Below are 26,130 nucleotides of genomic sequence, written 5' to 3'. Positions count from 1 at the left end.
ACCTGTAACCTGTGTATTCTGTATGCAACAATTTCCGCGCGTGTAGCTGCGGAAACGTGGAGCGTGCGAGCAAGACGGAAGGAGACCGCTGCTTGTGCAGACACAGAGAGCGGAAATAGAGAAAATGAAAGAGGACGAAGTAGGAGAAAGAAGATAGGGAAACCAGGCGAGTTCCGTGTAAAAGGGGGCGACGAAATAAAGCGTGCACGGGTTACGTTGAAACGTTGTTTGCGCGGGTTTTTTTTCATCCGGCAGGATTAATGCGTAAACCGAGTAGCTCGGAAAGAAAAGGTGGACCGTCCAGGTGACAAATCGCCGTTACCCTCGACGTTCATTCAACGGGACGCGCCTTTTTCCCTTTTGGGATTGCTCGAAGAAATCGTGTGCGTATATTAAGGAGAATGACGTAATGTTCGGTTTAAGTAGAAAAATTGGAGTGGACAAAAGCTGGGAGCGAGGGAATGTTATTCGCTGATAATAGGAAACGATAGTTCTAAATCTAAAGCGTTTCAGATTTTACGATGGCACAATGCATATAATTAGGTGCAAGGATTTTTGATGATTTAATTGAAATAGATTCTTGTTTCTATATTTCGGATCTATTTTTGTTTAACATGTTACGTATTTGTTGAATGTGTATTAAAATATTCCTATTTACAGTTACTATAAAGAGTATTTATACATCATCGTATTATTATAACGTTACGTACGTTAGTACAATTAAACTTTGTAACATGTAGTAGCGTTTTCGTACGGGTACAAAAATTTGATGTTGCGAAAATGAAATGTAGAAGCCGATAAACAGAACTCGTCGTTGTCATTGCTAAGAAGATCGTTACTACGGAACAGTTCTATTAATTTGCACCAATCGAGCGAAAAAGTGAAGAGATTCTATGGACTTGGTAGATTTGCATGCCATAGTTATATGATACTATAATAAAGAATAACCGTAAAACAATTGCCTTTTAAAATGTAATATATCTATTTATATCGTCTTTTTAGAATTTGTAATACACAGTTAGGAATGTAAGTATCGTAGAAAGGAGATTCTTGTCGGCGATATAAATAACTCGATTGATCTTAATCCTTTACGGTCCAAATCGCAATAAGCGTTTGGTCCATGTTATCAAAGGTGTATACAGAGAACGATCTATTTTAATCTATCAATCCTTCTACTTTGAGAATTACATGTTGTAATAGAGGATACTCGATCGTAATATCAGTGAATATCAATTGAAATATTTCTGTGAATAATTCGCTACAAATGTCAGAGACTCCGAGCGAAACCGACGTGCGTAATTCGATATATTACGAAGGCGAAAAATTAATAAGCCAATTCAGAGAGTTAATTTCATTTTCCTGCGATAATTCGCTGCGTTCGTATGCTTGCGTGTTCGTAACCATTGCAAATCGAATCATCATTCTTCTCATCGGTTGGTACGCTGTACCAACTATTTGTATTCCCAGTAGACGTAAACTACAACGTATCACGCCTTGCAGTTTCACAATCGTAATTCCACGTTTTTAATCTCGGCCTCCATGCCAGCCGGATCTTTATCATATCCTGCATTTGCTCGGCTCCGTTTCTACGCCGGCACGTTGCAATTATCGTAGCCGGCTGCTTGGTCAGGTACAACCATAATCTTCCGCTTTTTATCGGAGACGTCTCTACGGGCACGAGCAGGATAGGACGATTCTCAACTAGGTTTAGCTCATGCGCAGCTTATTTGATATATGTGCGTTTATGCATATTTATGCGCCTTTCTCACTCGTCGAATTTCGTGAGAAATAGTCCTTACGATGACGTTGTTACAAACATGCTTGCAAGCATTCGACTTTTTCTCTCCTCTATCGCGTGTACGGTGTACACTTTTTTCGCGTACTGTTTGTTCTTCGATTTTTACGGTTCAGCCTGTGACATAATTTTCATGCATAATTTTCCGATTGATTACGAATACGTAGTTTATTTTCCCTTTTTGTCGGGTAACATGTGAACAGAACAATTCATCATCTGGCGATCGTTCTTATTCGCTGATAGCGTTTTATCGGAATGAGCTGATTTTTTATTTCTGAAATGTCTCGAAAATAGTTTTCAAATATATCAGCTGCGACACTTTAACTGTGCAGAGTAGAAGAAAATATTTCGAGTAAATGTTAGTAGATTTGGATGATGATTATCCAAAGAACAGTAAAATTAATATATTTTATTTAAAAAGATATTTACAGATCTGTCACGAAAAAGACTAAGATCCCTAAAAGGAAAGGTTGCGTCTCTTTCTCCATTCTTCAGACACGCTTTCTCGCACAATTTCCGTTGCGTATATCGTTGCAATTGCCTGGATGCGGAAAAATGGAGATTTCTTCCTCGAAGGACGATGAAACGCACGAACGGGACCGAACTTTTTAAGCGAACGTAGAACAAAGGAAATATCGTTCAACTTTCAGTGACTTAGATCTCGATGCAGGTGCAATCATGTATTCACGAGATGTCTTTTATTGCGTGTGAATCGATTCTGTTGTTCAATCAGGTAAAGGCCTGTTCGTTCTACGTTTCCTCTCGACAGTAACCGTATTCTCCACTTTGTCTTACGACATCAAAGAGCAAGAAGGAGGAGCTAAGGAAATTACCGATGATTGTTCATTGGTAGTCTTTGGATAATTTGCGCAAGTTACTACTTTTTCGATAGACTGTTACGAGTGTTGTAAAGTTCCTTCATCAGTGAATAATATTCTGTTATTGAGCGTTTGACGATATCTTATGAAGTTTCTCCTTTTTAATTGTTATTATAATTAATCCTTTAAGACCGAATATTTTTTTAATGTATGAAGAAGATTGTTTTTTTTTTAATTATTAATAATAGAAACATGACAATACAACACAGATGGCTGTATAAAGAAGATAGAATGTACTAAAATTTGAGATTAACTTTACTGAAAATAAATATATTTATCATTTAGTTTATTAATAACTTAGTAAAAGTACGATGTCGTACATTAGATATAGTTATAGTAATTAAATAACAGCTATGGAAGCTAGTGATGAAAATGATAAGATTAATTTCCTCTCTTAAATGAACGCTCTTTAAACCGTACCGTTCCATTTGGTTATATCTACCATTCAACTACTTCGTCATTCATAAATTCTGCATCCATTCATGAATACATCTTCGTTCATAAAAGCTTCAATCTTGAATATTTTATTGCACAAAATTCGTTCATAAACACAGCCAGAGCTTCCGATTCCAATCAATTTTTCATACGCTCCTTCAAAAAATAGAGGTAACCTTAAAATCTTTCGAATCCCATCACTTTCGGACTGAATATGTGTATATTGAAGAATCCAATCCTGTTCTATCTTCTATCATCTCGGAGTTTGTCCCAGTCGCGCGGGACATCCTATACTCTATTCCAACTATACATTGTTTCGCCATTTCGAGCCTGAAAACATGCTTCGCCCTTATCTTCGAGTTCCATTTTTCACTACCTCATCGATCACCCGCGTAGGAAAGTAACCGAGTTTCGAATTTTCTATGGACAAAGTAGCAACGTTATTGGTTATGTTCTTTGAGCGGAAACTTGCAAAAATTCCGTTCATACGAAAAATCTGTTTTTTCCTATACATTTTATTTCCTTTCGCTCTTAATATGAAGCGATGGTCATCGTAGTGGCGTTGAAAAGAGAACATTCTAATACTGTCCATAAGAAAGTGGCTCACTAGCCACTAATAGCCGTCGGTTGACTGTAAATTGAACAGCGTCCACGTCTATTTACTCAATCAAAATGTATTCATTCTTGACAGAGTAGAGGGTTTCGCGGACATTTTATAATAGTAATAATCACAAAAATTGGTTTCTGAATATTCACGAAAAATCCACTGTCACTGATTTTTTCTATTACTACGTCAGTTTAATTCGCTGCATACATCGGTAGATCGGTCGATTTATTTTCTGACAATATCCCTTGCGTGGGGCTTGGACTTTCGGTAGCTAGATACAGCATAGCACATCGTGAAGTAAACGACCAAGACGACGACGCCGGCGACGACGATGCAGAAGGACTTGCGGTGGAGTTCCACGAAGAAACTTTAATTTCTTACAAGTTCGCAAAAGTCTTCCCAGCCACGGCGCCGTTCTTACCACCTGCCTGGGGAAAATGCAGACGAAACCGAAAAGTTTCAGCGAGCCCGCGCATATATATAAACGCACAGGACAGGATGTTTCATTATCCGAACACTGCTGGAAGTGGTTCATTGTTTTAAATATCGAAAGATTGATCAGGAACGATAGAGTTTTTAATTCATTAAAAAGTGCTTCAGGTGTGAAGTGCTATATTTTCAAGAAGTTGGTATCGTTATGACGTCTAAGGAGGTATCTACCTGTCATTCTTATGAAATAAATATGTTATTATAATTTCAACCTGTTTATAAAGATATTCTGTCTTTCAACAATCTTTCACATTCAAAAGACATAATCCACAAATTAGCGAATGCACAATATCCAGTCCAGTTTAACATACACAAATTTAAATTTGTATAAAAGAAGATTTATCTCAGCCGGAATTGTCCTTCCAACATTTATGTTACAAACACGATCATCGTAAACCTTGCTTATCGCATTCTGCTAAGTAGGAGATTCAGTTCAATTGCAGTATTCAACAAGAATGAAAGAACCTATACGTTGCGCGTGTATCGGGTCGGAACGAAGAAAGGGGTTGGACGAAGAATTAGCGAGGAGGGGGTGGAAAAAGCAAGATTGGAAAGAAACAGAACGGGGCAAGAAGGGAGGAAAGATGGTCGCTTAACGGGAAGTTCCTGACAAAGGGGTCTCTTTGTTGCTAATCTTTCGGAACGTGCTCCCCTTCTACCTGTTTTGTTAAATCCCGGCGCTTTCTCTGGCGCGGCCGTGAACGTGTATTTACGATTTTATCGAGCTGGATGAACAGAAGAGCATCGCGTAATCCCGTAAGCAACGCAGTATTTCCATGGAACCAACGTAGTTTTTCCGTGGAATACCACGCGACCGGTAATTGCGCGTGGATGTTCACTCCCGCCGTTCAGCTCTTCCGAATTGAATATATAATTGAATATATAATTGAATATATAATTGAATAACTGCGATTCGTACTTTCTGTTCAAATAATGTGTTTCAAATAATGTGATTCACGCTCCAAAGCAATCGATGAGATTTGTAAAAAAAAAAACGTATAAATTTATAAATTTGGGTATTTGGAAAATGTGGCATCGCATATACTTTTAAATAATGATAAATGTACTATATGTGTACAAAAAATCATTCAAGTATCCAAAAATTTATCCTGATATGCTTGTAAAATTTTTGCAAAGAATTATGAACTTTAAGGAACTGCCTGAAACATGGGCCCGTGGAATGTAGTACTTTCTCGTCGAAGAGTATACTTAAATAATGGTAAATATACGTATTGCATATACTTTATGTATGTATAATGTATGTACTAATATATGTACAAAAATCAATTGAAATATCCACACAAATACCGCGGTATATTTATAAAATTATGGAAAGTTATGACTTTTGAGGAATTTTCTAAAAAATGGGTCTATAGAATGTAGTATTTATAATGAAATGGTGGGACTATTTTATGAAATTTGTATTTATTTTGTAAATATAAAAAAACAAATTTCCTTCAGAAACATTACAATTACCAATCCAAGCGTAAGATGCACTAAGCAAATTATGCTTTTTTCCAAAGATTACTTTCAATCTCCTCAAGAAGAAGAAACAAGAAAGCTCCTCAACTTACGTTACTGGCAAGTATCGATCAAAAGTATCCAGACACTGCTTTATTATTAAAATCCTGTGTTTTAAATAATTTGTATAGTATTCTAGACTAATGAGCGTATGTATGGCTGGCCTATTTAATATTAACACGTCACTCACGGGTTTTTAGTTCATTAAAATTTGCAATTTGTGTGTGTGTATATTAATTTTATAGGAAAAAGACACGTACTGCTTTCAATCATGAATTTGCTATTAACTTATATAAATATCACAGTGACGATTAACATGTATTATTACGAATCAATCAAGCTGTTATCTCCTCTTAGTTTTTGTGCATCACGTATAATTCATCCAAACCTTTTCACACAAAATAAAAAAATGTAAAAAATTGCAATTCCAAAAAATAAACAAGACAAGAAAACAACCATTGTTACAAGGATCGTTAAACTGGAAATCGATTCGATACAGCGCGGAATGTTCAAATTTTCCTTTACTCTTTCGCTCTGAAAAAGAGAACAGTGATGAAACTGGCTAGACAACGAGTGTTACGTCTATAACTTTGTCGCCGTGTTTCCTGCGAAAGCGTCTACAAGCGGAATTTTTGATACTTAAAGGGCGTACGAAGGGCTTTATGCTAATGGAACGACGAGAACGTAACGTCCGGACGCGGGTGTAAATGCACGCTATCTTGTTGCCGACAAGACTGGCAAGAATAGGATGCTAACGCCATCAATGAGCGCGACAGAGACCAAGCAAGTCGAAAAAGGGTGATGATGGAACGAAAGGAGCGCGCTGGCGAAATGAAACGAATCGGTAAGAGAGACGTTTACGATGGTGCATGGAAAAGCAAACCGCGTAGGAGGCTATTATACGAGCAACCGGAAAAAGCGAAACGATTAAGAAGAAAATGAGGCGTCGCATCGTGAGAAACGCGGACGAAATGAGTCGAATGGCGAAAGAAGACGACGCGGAGCATGTCCACTGTTTACGAGAGAAAGAACATCGGAGCGAGAAAAATGGAACGACCACCGACCGAGGGGAGAAGGATAAAGAAGCGACAGGAACGCGCGATAGAGAAAGACACAATGACGAACGCGTGGTGTGATGTTACAAAACTCGAAGAAATAAAGGAAGCGACGACACCAGGTGAAGGCTCGAGCATAAAATACAGATTCAAAGAGAATTCGTGCGAACCGTCTAGAACTTCGATTGTTTGATTTGATTTTTCGAAGCGTGAATTCATGGTGGAATGATCTCGAAGGTAGACGCTTGGACTTGTAAGTAGATGTATCTTTTTTCGTGAATACTGTGTATGTTTTGAATCAAGTGGATTTTCCGTTATCGTCCCTTTTCTGTTTGAATATTTTCTGTGGAACGAATATTTCGCTCAGAGCTAAGGAAATACGGAGAATAGGTTAAGGTTAAGGGAACGTATATGCAATCTTATTTCCAAGATATCTCACTTTGAAATATTCCCATCCGATGTAGCCTGAAGTAAGAAATTCTACGTTTGTGAATGATCATGGAGCCAAATAATTGTTCGATATTCAGTTAAGATCCAATTCTTGTGTTTGATAAAATTCAAGCGACACGGAGACAAGTTGAATGCTGCTCGCACGTGCAGAAACGGGAACCCTAGAAAGAGAAAGAGCTAGGGAAGTTTGAGTGCGAGCGAGCGAGACGGAAAGTGCAGAGTGGTGGGGATGTGCGCGTCGTGTGGCAGGGGACGCGTGGCAACACGCTCGCCGCAGCATCCGCGTGAAGTCAGTCGGCTGTCGGATCTCGTGCCGTGCAGGTCGTCTAGGAAGTTTTTGTGGTTCATGTTCGGTCGCAAAAGAGCACGCTACGAACCGCGTGGTTATCAATCGAAGTTTCTCATGTGCTTTGTTCAGTGTTACTCAATGTTGCCACTCGTCACCGTTGCCTGAACGTTTCATCGAAGGTTTCAAGAAACGAAGAACGGTGAATTGGAATACTTGGATGAGCTGTGCAACGTGACAGACAGGAGTATCGTCGGATAAGAAGACTACCGGTGAGTCAGCATCTCAATTTCATATGCTGTCATTAAAGCGTATAACTAATTTCGATATGAAATACGATATCTATACTGAGTCTTTTCGCGCCAGATAATCAAATCCTCGGTTCATTTTACCTCTCGTCGTCGTGTCGTTTGTGCGAAATCGAATGCAAGGACATTTTGATCGTGCTCTTCAAGGGAAGCGTAAAGTGCAGTAGGAAGGATAGGTTAACCGTGCCTAGTTTCGACTTTCGAGTCGGTTGACGGACGAGCGAGTCACGAACGAGGGCATGAAGTCACGAGTTCTCCTCTGCCGGCTGAAAGAGGACCGAACGAGCGTAAAGCTGCGATCGAACGTAACATGTGTGTCACAGGCGTATATATACTACACTGAAACTTCAAGACAGGGAGACAGTAGACGATATGCAAGTAGGTGGAGATCTGACGAGAGTAGGATACACACTGCCAACCATAAGTACTAGAACACTTAATCGTTATATTTATTGAAAAATTTTAACAGACTTCGCTTTCTTCAATATTTTACGGTATAAGACACATATGTTTCCGGTGAATTAACAGGTTTGTAACAAAATAATTATAAAACAAATAGAAAGCATTCAATTTACATTAACATCGTAAAGTGTCTAAATATTACGGCAGCAGTATGTTGAAAAAATCGCAATATTTGTTTTCTCTATTAAGTACGAGCGAGATACGGATCTGTGCCACATTTGTTTACGTACTCCATATCAAACACTCGCCCCCATAAAGTCGATTCTAAGAACCAGTAACGATAACGTGTCAGTTATTTAAGAGGTCAGCGTCGCGTTGTTTTCGCTTGACATTCCACTCAAACCACATGTACTCCGATGATGCACTCGTTTCACGTGCTCTGAAAGCATCCGTGACTCACTAATATGGAGATATTAAGAGTAGTAAAACCATGTTCTTTGCACCTGGTATTTTGTTAAAATTCACATTGCAGACGTTTACCCCTGTGACACGCGCGCGTTTTGGGTTCAAAGAAATATCCGATGCTTCGTCGAATCCATGGCGAAGTATGACTTAATAAACGCGACAGTGACAGCCGGCATTGCAATTGCGTTGTGTCACTGGTCGCGTCATACCAGATACGTCCCACGTATTTCAACGTTCGTCGTCACTGGCTCCCTCGTTGCACAGTGATATAACGCGCAGCGTTCAACAGGGACCGAAACACGCCGTTGCACTTTGTCTCCTCTGTGTGCATGCTTGCGCCGTGTTTTTATGCAGTTCCGGTGACGCGTCTTAAAATATGGAGTTACAGCGCGTTACGGTAGGGCTGGATGATGTATTTTTGGAGTCGCCGGCTCGTTCGTCGTACGAAAACCTTCGTGTAAACACGTTTTTACTTGGAATTTTTCGGAACGTATTTATCGTACGTAACCGTGCTTCGTGAACACGCATAAATTCCTGGAGACCCCACGTCGTTTTAGATAAAACAGTCGACAGTTTAGATGTGCGTATTCTTGTTAGTATTTTAAGGGAATTAGGTCCAAATTTTGGTACTTCGACTTTTTAGTGTTTCAATTTTTCGATTACTAGAATCGTTCAAGTTTTTAAATAAAGATAATTAATAATAACTTAAACTGCGTGTATTTTTGGTTAGCATTGTAGTGGAGAAAATCGAGTCGCAACATTTAAGCTTTGACTTTTTAGTATTTCAACTTTTCGGTTATAAAATTATTCGATTTTTATTCGAACCATTTCCAATTATTTTTATTCTCCGATTTTTTATTTGCTATTCGTGTATTCCAGTTTCCAGTTGCTCGACTTTATCGTTGTTCGAGTTTATCCATTTATCGACGTTTCGATGCTTTCAATTACTTCGATTCGACGATCGCGCGATACGCCGAATTTTCTAATCTTTCGATCTCTTACTTCCTTTACCAATCAATTCCTCCGGTTCTCAGCCCCCTTCTTCGATTCTGTTCTTATTCAGCTCATCGAAGAACCTCCGAACTTCCCATCCACTTTTTCGAGTCCTCGAACGCCCCTCGAAACTTGTGAAATAGTTGGCGCGCGAAATTTATATCCATCCAGCTCGGTCGGTAATTAGATTCTTATATCACGAGAAGTTTTTGACCAGACGTCATCCTATTAAGTTCGTCGAAACGTTTCTCGTTTCTCGTGTCGTTGACACTCACGAATGATTGAAGAATCTACTACTTTTCTCTCCTTTTCCTTTCCTTCCTCTCTTTCTTCCTTTCTTCTCTTTTCTTTCCTCCCTTTTTCCTAGTCTCCAACTTTGACTGTACATGCATTGTTCGCTTTATTTTCACCTTCCTTATTTTTATAAGAACGATAACGTCTCGTGTTAGGTTTTTTTTCAAAATAGTTCCTAGTCACGGGACTTTCATGTTTCGTTATCCGGCATTTTTTGCCCCAGTTCGCTTTGATGTTGCATTACGATTGTTCCCTCGAGAAGTTAGAAACTCGCTACGCCAGAGAAAAGTGCGATTTCCGCGTGACGATTGTGAATGTTAGTCGCTTGAGTCGTTCACGTTTACGACACTTCCTAGCCCTGTTCACCCTCTTGAATGTTCTGAGCACGAACTTATTCTCTGTCGGTCATGTGTGATTCAGTTCATTATCAATCATTAGAGCGCGGACATTTATGGACATTTATATTTTCACGAATATAACTCAAAAAGTCAAACCAAGATTGGCATCCTGTGTATTCTTGGCCAGATTTGCCATAAATGTATAGAAATATGCAGTCTAACTATCATTAAGAACGTAAGATTTTGCATACTATGCACAATGGTTTTTTCTTCCTACTATTTCTTCCTATTTTTTTCTCTGAAAATAATTATTTCTAAACAGTTTGATCATTAACATCGAAACTACCCGTGACGCAGTACTGAGAATGATTCAATTTATGGCATTTGTTAAGCTGATATTAATGAAATAATTTGTTTGAACATTAGATTCTATATGAAGTGTTAATTTTGATGCTTTCGCGGAACAAACTGATAATAAAAGAGCGTTATTTTTGTAAATAAAAGAAGCGGAAGAGCTTTTGGTTGGTAAATGTAACACGTGTAGCTCGGTATACATATATATAGGAAAATCAAAGGTCTGCAGGTGGAGTTGTTTGGAGGAAACTGATACTTTGGGAAAAGTTGCGTTTTGGGGTAACGCGTTTAGCTAGTTTACGCGAGTCTACAGCGTAACTTGCACTGAAATCAAAGTTTTGCAACTGCAGAACCTGCGCAGCGATGGAAGATAATTCTAAAAGTCCTGGTAAAATGCAGTTGAACTGTACTTCAAAGGATAATGATAGAATATCGGATTTCTTTATCGTGAGATTGATTCGATGACCTCGATTCGAAGCTTCTTTGTGAAATTTTTAGATCCTCCTATCTTTGTCTCTTCCTTTGCTTCTCGAATTTCACTTCGTAACTTCCAAGCGTCGTTGTCTCGAGACGTTGCATTCTCAGATATTGTACTCAGCTCTGCCGATCTTTTTCTGAACGTTCCGAACTCTATTCTTCGAGATCTCTGTTCTTCGTTGTATAAAATTTGGATTTCTTCGTTTCTTCGATAACAAATTTTCAATTGCCGTCATGATCGACCCGAATCTAAGATTTTCTATTTCAGATCTACCATCTCATCCACGCGATATTCACCAAACTTCGTATCGATCGGCCACTGATAACGTATGGTGACACAGCCATGTTTTCCACCATTCTTCGATTCTTTAAATTCTTTTCGAAACGAAAATCAAACGATAAGCATTGGGGGCACTTTGAAAAAAGCTTGGCGAAAAGGCGAGTTGAACGTTCGAGCAATCTCGTCCGAGTTAGAATCTTTGAAACGATAAAGATAAATCGCGTCAGGGGGCAAAGGGGACACGGTGGCCATTGGACGGTCCGTTTCCAGGGCATCTCGCGATGCTTGCATACGGTTACGTCACTGCTCGGAGAAATGTCGACCCACGCGGGTCTGCTATCGCTGTCGCTTCGCCACGTTCATTGTATTTAAGCTGTGCGTCGGCTTTTACGGGGTCGAATTGCGCCATCGAACAGCGTCGTTGCTTCGCCAATTTATGACTCGTAAATTTCGTTAGATAGCGCTCGAAATCTTCGCACACAGCGATCCATGACTATGGGATTGGCAACTAAGTGATTGCGGATTTTATCAGTACTACCTATTGACAAAATCCGCAATCACTTAGTTGCCAACCCAATACTTCGCCGACTACTTTTTACTTCCTCTTTAAGGAGACTATAATGTTGACGATTCTGTTAATGTCGTAGCTGGAAAGCGCGGAATTTTATGCAAATTCGTACCTTTAATGGAACGAAACTTAAACATAAACCTGTTTTATACGCTAAGTACCGTAACGACCACTATAGTTTGGATATTTGATATATTTCTGTATATCATTCGCATTCTGTGTATTTCTTCGCCGTTAAGGGGTGACTGCAACGTAAACTTTATATGTTTTAGCTGCAATACATTGAAATATATTAGATTGTACGAAAAGTTTCTTTCATTTTATAAGGAAATAATAGACGCTTTAATGTGTTTCTGTATATCATTCGCATTCTGTGTATTTCTTCACCGTTAAGGGGTGACTGCAACGTAAACTTTATATGTTTTAGCTGCAATAGATTGAAATATGTTAGATTGTACGAAAAGTTTCTTTCGTTTTATAAGGAAATAATAGACGCATAATGTATTTTGTTTTATATTAGTTTATTGAATTATGCACGAACATAATTGTTTTATCGACCAGTGGCGGGGAGACGCAACGGGCGGAGTCAACGGGAGTCGTAAATTCCCGTTACGACTAGAATAATCGACGCCACGAACAGATCGATCCCCTATTTCGATTAGGATAATAGAGGTGGTTTTAATGAGTAGCACTTGAGTAACTGTTCAAAGATGTTATATACTTCCAACAACTTGTAGACACGATGATTACGCTCGTTGCGTATATATATGTTAATTAATATATGTTGATTGAGTTAAAGTAGTGAACCCAGTGCAGAGCTGTCGACTGATCTGTAGTCGTAGATCCAGTCTAGATATGTTGACTGATCTGTAGTCATAAATCGAGTCTAGAGATGATGACTGATCCATAGGCGGAGATGGAGTCTAGAGATGTGGTGACTGTTCTGTAGTCCATGAACCAGTAAAGTCCAGTGACGATTTTGTCGCTAAGGAAAACTCTTGTTCGGTGGAGATCGCCCCATCACTGATCGCTTGCGGGTGGAATCTCGGGAAACATGGGAAAACCCACGTTTCCCCAATTTTTACCTTATCGATAATTCAAGAAGCCTCGTTTTATGGCCGTTCCTTAGGATTATTGCGACCCGCTTAATTATATGTGCACAGCTCATGGACGCCTGGACCGCAGGGAGTCACCGGACGTAACAATAATAATAGAAATATAATGAAATGGATCATACCTAATTCAATGAAATAATAAAAAACAGAAATTGCTGTTCATCTATTATCATCTTATGAAACAAAAGAAACTTTTCGGACAACCTAATACTACGTCATAATTTATATTAGTATATAATATGTATTAATATGTATTAATTGGTATGTATATAATATATAATACGTATATAATATGTATTGGTTTAAAAAATGTCCGCGTTGTTGAAATTCTTTTCGTGCGTACAATTTGTCTTATTTGAATCGTTGTAAAAAATGTAATAGCGACGAGAAATGTATGGAAGAAACATTATGGGTGCTGAAATATTTCTTCGTTTTCTTGGAGAAGGATAAACGTGGACAACGTTTGCGTTTGTTACGAAATGGTCCAATGTGAATCGTTGTTGGTACTTTTGGTTGTATCGATGTTTGAAATTTGAATTAGATTTGCGAACTTCTGTTTCGCCTCGGTTTTTTCGAGAAATTTCCCTGAGGATTTGGGGAATAAGGTGGCATGAATTCAGAGATAGGATCGGTCTATCTATCATCCTTGCTTTTATCTTTGCCCCTATAACTTCGTCTTTCGCGACTATTGCTCCTTGGAGGGTATGTCCGTAGGAAGTGTAGTTGTCTGCTTTAGATTATTCCTAGCGTACGCGTTATGGGGATGCCTGCTATGAAGATAAACAAATGTGGCTTGACTTATGGCGACAATATCTGAAAAAGTATAATACACAAATCTTCTCGGTGTATCTGCAAAACGATATATTTTTCAGAATTTGTATGATGGTGAAAATTTTTCAGGATAGAAAGATCTATCTCAAGATTAAACAGATTTGCATCCAGTGTTGAATTTATAATTTTCAACTTTGTAGCTTCGGCAGCTCTAATTGCTTGGTGAGGTATTTCGATGAAAAACCGACGTTAACAATTTTACATAAAAACAGAGAGAATTGGGAAGTAGAACATCAAGCGTTTAAACACAAAATATCTTATGTAAAGCTTAAAAATCAAACGAGCAAAGGATAGCGATATAATGCGCTTGACATTTATAGTCGCCAATTTTATACAGCGTACGTTAATCATTAAAAATAAATTTTTTCGTCTCATAATATCTTATTACAGCTCTAACAAGAAAATAAGATCATCCTAGGTCTTTCCATTTGAAATTTTCCAGTTAAATTATATTTTATCAAAAGTAGCTGAGTTCATAAACTGCTAACTGTACACCCACTGCCTACATCGAAATCATGTCAAATAGATTTAAGCAACCTCCAGAGTACGCCACGCGTTCAATTATATCCCCGACCAATAGTCAACACAACGCTAAATCGTCGCCATATAACAATTACCCAACTCTCACCCTATTCACCCAGCTAAAGGCCAATTACCACAACTTCAATCCTCGCTGTATACGCCATAAGAGCGGCCTGCTACTTTTCCCGGGGAACGAAGATGTCGCTTAGCGTACGACAAACGAAACTTTGGCTCCTATCGTACGATAAAAAGAGAAACAGGGTAACTTCCATCCTCCGTAAGTATTCCGGCTTTTCGCGAGCGGCTGCCACGTTTCTCATAATCGTAAACACAGCCACGTTGGAAAGCGAACTTCTCCCGTAGCATCAGTCCTGATAACGCGTTTAAGCTCGGCTTAATCCGGATTGTTATTTCTTTCGCCGGTTATTGCGGAAGTGAGCCACGCCAGAAGTTACTCTGTTCTACGCCTCGACGTAACTGGCAAATGCCTGTAACGTTGGCTTCTGGTTTACCGTGCAGGTTTACGAAGACTCCGGTTGAAAATTGTAAAGGGTGCGTTTTTATTGTTCGCGTTACTTTGCTACGCCCGGGGGCAGAGTTTAACGACTTCGTTTAGGGAGCATTGGACGGTATGTAAGGATTGATAAGTTGTTGATCTTTGTTTCATAACTTGTATTAAAGGAAATGGCTGGTTGTTTTTGGAACGAAGCAAGCGATGGAAAGAGCTATAGTTGGTTTTAAGTACATTTTAGGATAGTATATAGATTAGAGGGCTGGTTCTAGAAACGCTTATTTTTTAAACAGATGTGATAGAGTTTTATTCTTTGAAAGTTGAATATTGTTTCGTATGAGAATTGCTATATATCTTTTTTAATTCTTAACGCTCCAAGTGTGCCTCTCAAGCACCACCGATATGCGGCGCTCTACTCCAAGTGTACCGCATATTATTCAATTATAATTAATATAAATATTGTAATCAAAATTATATTACTTCTGAGATGAATAAAGATTGTTTTGAATGACTTTAATATTATTATCATTATGTCATTGTAGCATTTAAAATCTGACACTTAAAAACTTGTAAGTCGAAGTATGATAAGAATAAGTTGGAATTGCCGGTTGATATTCACAATTAAAAGTCGGAGCGCTAAGGGTTAATCAATTTTCATAAGAATCATTCGTCTTAAGACGAGTATCCACGATATTTTTCTTCCTCTTAACTACATCTGCCTTGAAACATTTATACGAATATTAAGATGCTGGCCTTCGATGATCACTTTGTACAATATCCAAATTATTTACTTTTTCACTCCGTAGGCAGGTAACGTAACTTTTGAAACCGTGGCCACTAATTTCTGTAGTATCCTATATAGATCTTAAAACACTTCTGTTGAATCACCCTGTATAATATTCAAATTAACAATTCAAATCGATATAACTAACGTTTACTGTACCAACACTCACTTTTGTACCATTCTGTACTTACATATATTCCATTGTACAAATACCTCTTGTAGCCACTGTACACTATATATTTCAACTGCAAGCAGAATAGACTTCTCTATTTCGATCATTCATTTTTTGGCCACTCTGTATCCATATACATACATTCCACTATCACCATCTATCTTTCCGGAAAAATACTCCACGAGATTGCTACCATCGTTTCATCTACAATACTACCACGCATACTACAGTTTCATACAACATACCGACAGTTGGCAGAATTCCGGATTATCAGGGAGATGTTTAACCTTGAACGATATGCTAGCGCCGGAATTACGCGAACCACCATCTCCAGGTAATGGAGAAGATCGCAACGTCGACGCATCTTCTCCATTGTGGTCCACGCAATTCGAAGAAGCAAGTCTTCGCGTTACGGCGATTCTCGCGCTTTTAGATAAGGCGAAGCGCTCTTGCAGCTCTGAGAAACGTTTGTGCGCTGTTCTATAATATAACCTCTGGCGAAATTCTTGTCACTTCCCATTCAGAATTAATAGGATACTCGTGCAAAATCTCGCAGATTTCACATTTTGTTTCCGGCTATCTCGGATATTAGAAGCGTTTAAAAGTTGCAAATCGCGCGTTAAAGAATTCACGATACGAACGTCTGAACAACTATTTTACGTTTCGAGATTTTCGAATATCTTCGCCAGTTTGATCGTTCAGTTCGTTAAAATTTGTCGGAATTTTGTCTTTTCAACTACGTTGGATCTTAAAGGCCATTGAGAATTCGAAATCGTGTGTCAGAGGGAATGAAATACAGAAATGTAGAAATTGCTCGATATTTTCAGATTTTCAATTTACTTATGAATTTTGTTAATTTAGTTAAAATTCTGTTGAATTTATCACGCGTGCTACTTCGATATTCACGATTCCAGAGATCGATTCGTTCGAATAAACACACGATTCTCGCGTTGTTTACGAGTAGCGTGAGAATTTAATTTCGCCATGTGTTGTTTAAAAAGCAGAGCCGCAAGTTATTTTTGCAGCATAACTGGCCAATTATATACGTTCTTTGGCTGCGTGGTTCTAAAAACGACGTTCATTAATTCAATGAAATTGTAACATGAATTGCGATGGAAATTGTTGCCAGTTACGTGAATAGGACACGAAACTGTAACGAACCTTACGAACGCAATTGAAGCGAATGATATATCAGAACATTAATTCACCACGTTTGATCAACGATATTTCTCCTTTTTACTCTTCAGAATGTATTGTTCTTTCGCTGTAACCTTCTCAAGTCGATTCCTTAAGCGTTTAATAATTAGAACTTCTGTTAAAGCAAAAATGATGTGTGTATGTACGAACAGGCTGAACGGTTTCAATCTACGAATGCAAATTGATCGTACACTATGCGTTGTATAAGAAAAGTAATTTAGATAAGAAGCGAATGTAAGTTAAGCAGTTTCTTATAGATGGGCGCGTAATGGTCATACGAAGGTAACATACGTCTTCCTAAATAGAATTGTATATTTTTAAATGTAAAATGTAATTACCATACAGCTCTACGATGCAGCTCGTTATTCTCTACAAAACTGTATTAACCTATTTATATCGAAAAACCATTAGTTTGGCAGGTATTTTAACTTCAATCTGTCGAGCTTAGCGTATGAAGCGTAAGAAAAGGCGCGAAGCGGTATTCCTCTCTTTACATTGTCTTTGTTTTGACAAATTAATGTTAAAACCCAAACTAATTTTCGATAGAAATAAGTTAATACTTTTTTTTGTAGAAAATGCCCAGTTGTATCGATTAATGTTACAAAATATATAGAGTGTCACTTAAGGAACTTAAAGTCACTTTGACATTTCTGGAAATGTAAGATATAAAAGAACATAATTGCATCCATCCGACGAGTCCCTTGAAATGTAACGTAATTCGTTTAAAATCTTTTTCGATAAAAGAAAAGATCGGTAACGAATTATTTTAGATGGTACTTCTTGTTGGTCCATCCTGTATAAGAATATCACATTCTTCGGCATCAGAAGTTACAAAATAATAAAGCCGAGACAGTCAATTTGCGAGGGCATCGCCAATTAAACGGTCGTCGAATTATCGAGGCAAAGCGGCATCCTAACGCGTAACAGGCCAACACCGAATTAATTAACAACGTCGTGAAAATTCATTTGCGTGGAATTGCCCGATCGTAACGAGGCAGCCTTCATTCCGCTCTAATGATACTCGCGATCGAACCAACTTTCAAACCCCTTTCGCCCCCTTCGTTTTCTCTTTCATCGGGCGTCGTTAAGGGCCGCGCTGGTTCCGTTGAAACGAATTTCAAGACCGCGACAGAGAGAACGTTCCACGTGCCCACTAGACTCGATTCGTAACGCCATCATGGACGATTGTTTGCCAGCACGGCGAAACCCCTTCGTTCGAGAGATCGTCTGAAAATTACCATCGACCGAGACACCGGTCGTTCAACACGGTTCAGACCGTTTTCTTTTATGTTAAAGCCCGACGATACGGGCGGAAACGAGCCACTGAACTCTGCCACTTTGCTTCCCTTATCCCGTTCAAGAACTTGCTTACCCCCGTCATTTTATTCCTCTCGCTTCCTATGCTACTTTACGCACTTCTAATTTACCTCCGCTACATTTACATTCTTATTGCACTGCTGTTACATTTTCCCTAGTTTAATTTTAATTTTTTGCTCGCTACATTTTGATTATTCTCATGTTAAGTACCTGGTTAATCGATCTTCTTTATTCGACTGGATGCTTCTCTGTATATTACTCAAAATAATTAGAGCGTCGTTTTATGTTTCACTTTAATCCTTACATCTATTTCTTGCACCTGTACATTCTTTTTTAAAGCCAATTCGTACTTGTACATTATTCAACATGTTAATTATTTGCACGTATGTGTAATGTGTTCATATCTTCATGAGCACAGCTGGAGAAATTTCTTTCACTCCTTAAGTATTGTAATTTTGGGTACTTTTACCCATATTTTATCGATACTGACATTCGTACATATTATGTACATTCTCCGTGCATTTCTTTCAAACATTTAAATTGTCTGTAAATGCATAAATATTTAGGTTCGTACACGATACGATCAATCTATCAAGCCTGTAGGGTTACTTTGCTTCTGTTTGCGTCGTCAATGCGATTAAACTATTCAATAACTGTCATAATCCACATAACGATATGGCCACATGATAATAGCTCACAGGGTGGTATCTATCTCGTAACTGTTAAAAACAATGCATATTAAACTGTATCTGGCATTTTGTACATTCTTTCCCTTTCCTCTTCATGTACATTCTTTCCTCCATTTTTCCTTTTCTGTAATATCTTTTCGTTTCCTCCCTTTCCGTTTCACAACCTTAACTGTTTTCTCTCCCACCCTCTTCTACCCTTCCGCACTATCTTTTTCTCTTTTTCTATTTTTCCGCGGTACAATCACAATCAGTCCATTTCCCCTCTTCATCTCGCGCCGCTACGTTTCTCCGCTTTCTATCTTCCTCTCTTTCATTGCATATCACTTTTCTCCACCCTCGAGTCCCCCTTTTCACCCTGTTCGGATGCAGCCTGAACACTCGAGAGTCTGCCAAGTCCTCATTCGTCCAACAGGCAATCGTCGAGGCCACGTTCTCGCCCGCGTGTCGTCCTTGATTCCCCTCATTGCTCCTTGCTTCCCTTTAACCAAGGTGCCCGTGAATTTTGTCGAGCCTCGAGTGCGAAATAAAGGCACTCTCGTTAAAACGAACCTCCTTGTCGGAATTCAAATAGACCGTCCTTCGTTCCGGTGCCTCCTAGTTTCGTTTCTTCGGTTTCATTTAGCGCTTGTTCTCCACCTTTTCGAGCCGTAGCCTGCTGCTTCTCCTTTGAGCTGCTCTTTGTATTAGAATGTCTATATCAGAATGAGAGAGTTTAATTTCCGTTTTCGTGTCGTCTTTCAGTCGGACGCTACTGGGATTTTTGGCTCCTCTCTAATAAAAGTGAAAACGCTTTGTAACGTTGATCTATCTTGTTACTGTCTTCTCGTTAGTAAAAAATGTTCATCGTTATTTTATTCTGTTGCGAGGTAAAGGGTAATTAGCGTGAGAAGATCACGCTTAGAGTGATTTATAGGGAAGACATTGGGTTGCCAGTTTCTTGCGCGCCAAGCTATAAGTAAAAGCGCGCCGAGAGGAGACCGTTTTCGCCTCGATTTATCAACGTTCACACACCAGTTTCACCGCGAACATTAACCGAAATCAAGATCGCAGTCGACCTTGAAAGATCAAGTACGATAAGCCACGTTGAAATTTAGATGTACTTCTAAGAACATTCTTTCACTTTTAAATATCATAAAACCATTCGTAGTAGTTACTATTGGTTATGTTTTAGGTGGAAAAGCACACAGATCAAAGTAGTGAAATTTCTATTAATTTCTTATTATTTGTAATATGTAAATTATAATTATCACGGAATGTCGAATTGCGTGAAGAACTAATTTTTGGTCATTCTCTTTGAATCGAGAAAGAATTTCAAGACTATTAAGTGACTAATTAATTATTAGACTAATTAAGTATTTTCTTCGTTTTAAATATTTCCAGCTGGTTCCTCTTATCGCGAAGAATCATCCTTGCAGCTCTTTGTTCTTTCGCCATTGTGAGCATTGACCGTGCAATTACACGTGTTTCTAACGAACGTCGAGAGACGATCGAGATTACTTAATTTCCAAAATTGCTTGGCTGCTTCGTACGAACAAACACAATGCAACGAATGAAAATAAAAACCTTTTAGTACGTCGACGAGAGACGTTCGTCCTACTGAAACTACCCTTCTTATTAGTAACCCTACAAAAAATATTTTCCCAGACTATACTATACTTATCATGGCATTTTATATTAATTGATTTTTACTAATTAACTAATTGCAAGTTTATTAAATTTTATTTCGCTTAGTAATATTTTAAACTCTATATATAGACAAGAAAAGCGCTTCAGTAGAAAATGAGAATATTTGCCTCTAGCAGCACCTTTTGTACAGCCACTGTATGTATTTTCTCATGAAATTAACACGTTTCGATTTCATTATACATACGTAGCAATTAAGGACTAAAAAAACCAAAGAATTTTCGTTTTATTTAAACAATGAAATTTAGTCGTTTTTAGGAATAAAATACTCGTAATCTTTTCCGGCGCACGATTAATTTACCTTCAAATTTAAGTCGCTTTTTACTGGAATTTCCTCTGCTACACCTATTATTTGCGAATAATACCGGATGGACGTCGTTTGCTCAGATTGGTCCAGCCAGCAAACAATATTTCCTCGGCGTCGTTGAGACGAGTTCGCAAAAACGATGTAGAGCCAGATGTCGTAACTGGATCTCGGGGCTTGCTACTCGAAAACGCTTAAATTTCAACTGTAACCCTTGTATTTCGTTCGAGCTGGATTTCGATATATATCTAGCCGATAAAATGAGAAAACGCGATGCCTGGGAGAATTTAACCCGACGATTCCTAATGTGTTCTATGAAATATTACGAATCCGGGTTCTCGTATTTTTCTCAGAAACTAAATGAGAAGGTAAACTGGGTCGAGTAATAAATCCATTTTTCGACGGTGTATGCTTACCCTGGAATATTACAAAAATCTTACTTATTCTGACTTACGGTAAACGAACATAGAGGGAGATTGCTGGATTGTCGAATAAATCTTAAAAGTAAATTTCTTCTAAAAGACGAAGGATGTATGTGTAATCTTTAAAATTCCAGATTAATTTCAATGAAGGGAATTCCATGGATAAAATCTCCTTTTCTCAGGTGTATGAAAAATTAAAGAAAGCTTGTTGAATTTCCGGAGGGAAAAGATATTTTTTAATTTGTGATATTTGAGAATATTAAGATACATTCAATGAAACCAGTACTGTCTAACTTTCGTATTATTCGGTAGATCATCGATCAATTTAATGGGAAAAAGAAATTTTGTAGAGATAAAGTGCATGTGTAATTTAATAAACTTCTAGAAGATAATTGTACAAACTGATAAAATGAATAAGATTTTATGTCATAGTTATATAATATTAGATAAAAAGATGAAACTCAAGATATAGATATATCTATAATTCTCCTAGAAATTTTGATCAAGTAGACCTTATAATTATCTATGTTTAATATTTTGTATTTTTTGGAATTTTTTATGGCGACTCGGTAAAATAAAAAATGTAACACGATTGGCGATGACAGAATCGTGGCACTTCCACGGCATTTGCCGACCATTCTTTCTAAACGATCACTGTGGACACCCTTTTGAGGCTCTCTTGGACACGATATAATACTATACTCAGCTACCACAATGCAGTGATCGCACTTAAAGCCACTCCTGGGGCCGAGTACGCGAGTGCACACAGTTCAGTACATAGTTCACGTGATCTTGAAACTCGTACTTTTTCATGTTTCGATTATCCCTTTATCTTTCGTAGAATTATTTTCCACGTTACACGTCGTGTTAAATAAATTTGAATTGAAAGCAGAGATTTTTCTGCAAAGCTCGAATTATTAATGTGTATAAATAATGAAGTAAATTACTGAGTAAACAGCGAAGCAGAGGAAGACGACTTTGATCGATACTTGGTGTTTGGAGCATTTCGTACTTTCGTAACTGGTACAGCATTCTATTTCCATAATTTATTCCGCAGAGTCTATTTCTCCCTTGTAGAAATTCCGTAAAATATTTTTAACGCGGTAGAACTTCGATGTATTTTTGTTTCGATATCGTTTTCAGCTTTTTGTGCATAAGCTATTACAAAGCAGATTTTCCTTTAGGATATTATTAAATATTAGATTGAATAATATTAAATATTGAAATTTTCAAAATTCTCAAAATATACATTGGTCTGTAAAGGTTTCCCCTTAATCCCTTCATATTCAAAGTAAATTAATTAAATACATTTATAAGATAAATGTATTTATGTATATCGTTGAAATTGCTGAAATTTTTGTGCATTATTTTCTCTTCTATAAAATCATTAGGAAAAATGTATTCTTAGTATCTATTACGAATGAAGGTAATTTTTAGTATACGAACGAGTTTCTCACAGCTTAAAAAATTCAGTCCTAGCAGGGTATTCTTAAACATCTATTGCACAGTTTTTTGAGTAAATACATTTATAACGGTGGCATATTTTTATTTACTTATGTGCAAAATTGAAAGATGTATATAATATACAAATGTTTTATGCAAAATAAAAATAATCTCTAATATGTAGGAGGAATTTTCATTTAACTTTTATTTTTTTAAATATGCATATAAAAATACAAATTTGTATTAAAACACGCACAATCTGATAATTAGTATCTAATAATCTTTTTTCTTTTACAGAACATGCTTCTGTACTTAGAAGAATTAATCAAAACTCCTCTAACTCTATTTCTCGAATAAAAAGGTATAAAATCTGTGGCGTGTATAGTCGAATAAAATTCCGCTAATTAATTCTCGGTCGATAAGTTTTCGGCAGTCCACTAGTTAGTTTGTAGAAAACCTCGAATATCAGGGTGCATTAAAATATTTCCAATTTTTCGTCAGAAGTAACAGCGGTTCGTTAAATATTTCTCAAATTTAACGAAATTTTTTATGTGGAAATATCTCCGTGCTGAAGGCGTATCATAGACATACACAGACATTTTTATACGTATTTCCAGAATTCAGGTATATATATTGAAATTACGCATTATATATATATATATATATATATATATATATATATATATATATATATATATATATATATATATATATATAATTGAATGCGTAATTTCAATCAATGATTGTTAATTACACGCTGACGTGTAATATTTACTTCGGGAAACCATTAATTTGCGGTTTCCTTATTAATATTCATGGATTTTCAGAGTGTTAAAGTATTTATCCGTGATGACTGGATAATACACAGCGTCATATTATTTGGAATAGTCGGACGTCATCGAGAATGTATGTAATTTCGACTTAATAGCAGATAATTTGTATCTATGAATACGAAACGTGTAAACGTGCAAATGTTTTATTATTTATTTTATACGTGGATATATATTTCAGAAGTTTTGTTTTTAATAACTGTATCTAATCTAATGTAATATCGTGTGCGTTAAATTTTTTAAAAAGTTACCTTCCTTCAATGGTAAATAGTATCCTTTATCATATTTTTATTCAAAATTGTTTCATTTTTATTCCTAGATAATTTATTTTAGATACTTTTTCTAACGACTCTGCAATATTTAATCTAACATATTTTCACGTTTTAACTTAAATGAATTTAATTTCAATTTTTTATTTTTATGTATTAGAATTGTTGTATTCTTAAATGATTGCCTTCGTTAAAAGTGGATATGAAAAATATTTCCATATAGTATATTTATTCGGAATTCTTCTATTTTTGTCGAATTTTAGTGTGACATATTTTATTTAGACAATTTTATCTCTTGAGTACGAAATAGCGTTTCGTGTTCCATGTTGTGTAACCCATCTTGTACATGCAGGATACTAAACGACATTTCCTCGCAAAATGTCCGAGTACCATACCCTGACATCTTGTAAATTACTATCCACGGATGAGCACCTTCTATATGTACAATTAGTATAAAGTTATAATACTTATTCGAGTATCACGTAGTTTCTTAACGAAGTAACAACTTCATTGTTATCCAGCGAGCCGTACAGCAGATTATAGATCGCCGTTTTATACCGAAACTCAGGTAAGATGGGTAGCCAAAATATTACGCAACACGAGTCCACTATTTAAATTATAATTCCAAAATAAAATCACCTTTTTATAATTTCATCATTCTCATGCACACTACCTATTACTATCATAATTATTTGGATCGTATGAATAACCGCTGGTCACTTTGCAGATAGTTTAATAATTTAAGACGTACGAAACGAAGTTCATGATTGTCTGAATTGTGACTTATTTTTGCCCAAAGATTACCAGCACTAATGAAATATTCTATCGGAATTGTATTCCTCATTTCCAATGAAAATATCGTTCTAGGAAGGATATGACAATTCAGGCCGTATAGATCATTTTTACAATATCTATTCCACCGCACATCTTGTGAAAGTCTTGCTTCTGACTAGTAGAATGAATTATCCATTTGAGTAGTCGATGAGCCACGTAAATAAACTAGAGTCGCTACAATCGAAGATACTGAGAACAATAGTCAACGCCGTATGGTATGTCAGAAACGAGGATATACGTAAAGACTTAAAACCAACGTTCAAAGAAGAAATCAAGTACGCAGAAAAATACAAGGAAAGAACGGCAATACATTCAAACCAGCTGACTGCTGAAGCGAGCAAAACTCTCATAGAAAGAAGACTAAAAAGAAAACATCCCACTGACCTCGCTAAAGAAATAAAATATTCAAACTCGAAGATGGTATCCCGCTGGGAGTAGCCATCCACATGTTATTTAGCAATTAAGTTAGAAAAATTTTACCAAATGACCAGCTGGAAAAATTGTAAAGTACAAATTAAATAAAAAGAAAAAAAAGAAATGTGAGTAGTCGAAGAACGTAACGCACATAATACGTCGTTTTTGTCATTTGCCTCGCAATTTCTTTAAGAATAATCTCCCGAATCTCCATGCATTTCGCCCGTCCCACCTTTCACGACTCTATGATAAACTCCAGGAAGATAAAGAAAAATTCCAAACTGTCGCTTAAACTTGCCGGATTTCGGTTTGTTTCGCGGAAAAGTCAATTATCGGTTGGCAGACGGAAGCGTGTAGCCATCTAGACGAACGGACTCTCGATTCGATTTCGGTTTTTCATCTTGCCCTTGTTCGCTTTCTGTTCCGCATTTAAAGCAGGAAATTAAGCGCTCCCCCTCTCATTCTCTTTCTCTCATCGTCTCTTTCGGTTGAAGCCACCTTCTGCTCGCGAAGTTACGCGCCGGTTCGACGAATAGACTGTTGCTCGAAAACGTAATTCAACGGGGCTTTGTGCCGTAAAATGCCCGCCGTCGACGGCCCTCCGACGGTTAATATGGCGGCTGCATTGTTTCACGAAACACGCTATCGGGCTAGTAATACGCTCTCGTTTCGTGCTTTCGCCTGGGTTTTGACTTCTAGCTCTCCCTCTCTCCGTTTTCGAGAAAGAAAGGCAGAGAGAGAGAGAGAGAGATATCTTTCGTTCCGCTGCGTGTTCCTGATGAATGCAAACGGAACTTC

General features: G+C 37.5%; 1 protein-coding gene across 7 annotated transcripts in view; it reads left to right on the top strand.

Annotated features, from left to right (window-relative positions):
* Positions 1-7,512: 7,512 nt before the first annotated feature.
* Positions 7,513-26,130, top strand: part of PH4alphaEFB (prolyl 4-hydroxylase subunit alpha-1) — a 223,453-nt gene continuing 204,835 nt past the window's right edge. For all 7 annotated transcript variants that reach the window (XM_069123713.1, XM_069123714.1, XM_069123711.1 and 4 more), the window contains exon 1: positions 7,513-7,788. The gene's annotated coding sequence lies outside the window, so the exon portion shown is untranslated. The remainder of the gene's footprint in view (positions 7,789-26,130) is intronic.

Source organism: Bombus flavifrons, chromosome 11, assembly GCF_040668555.2.
Source record: "Bombus flavifrons isolate JBK064 chromosome 11, iyBomFlav1_principal, whole genome shotgun sequence".
In the NCBI taxonomy this organism is placed as follows: Eukaryota; Metazoa; Arthropoda; class Insecta; order Hymenoptera; family Apidae; genus Bombus; species Bombus flavifrons.
Note: the sequence above shows the minus strand (reverse complement) of the source record. Positions and strands in the feature narration are given on the sequence as shown.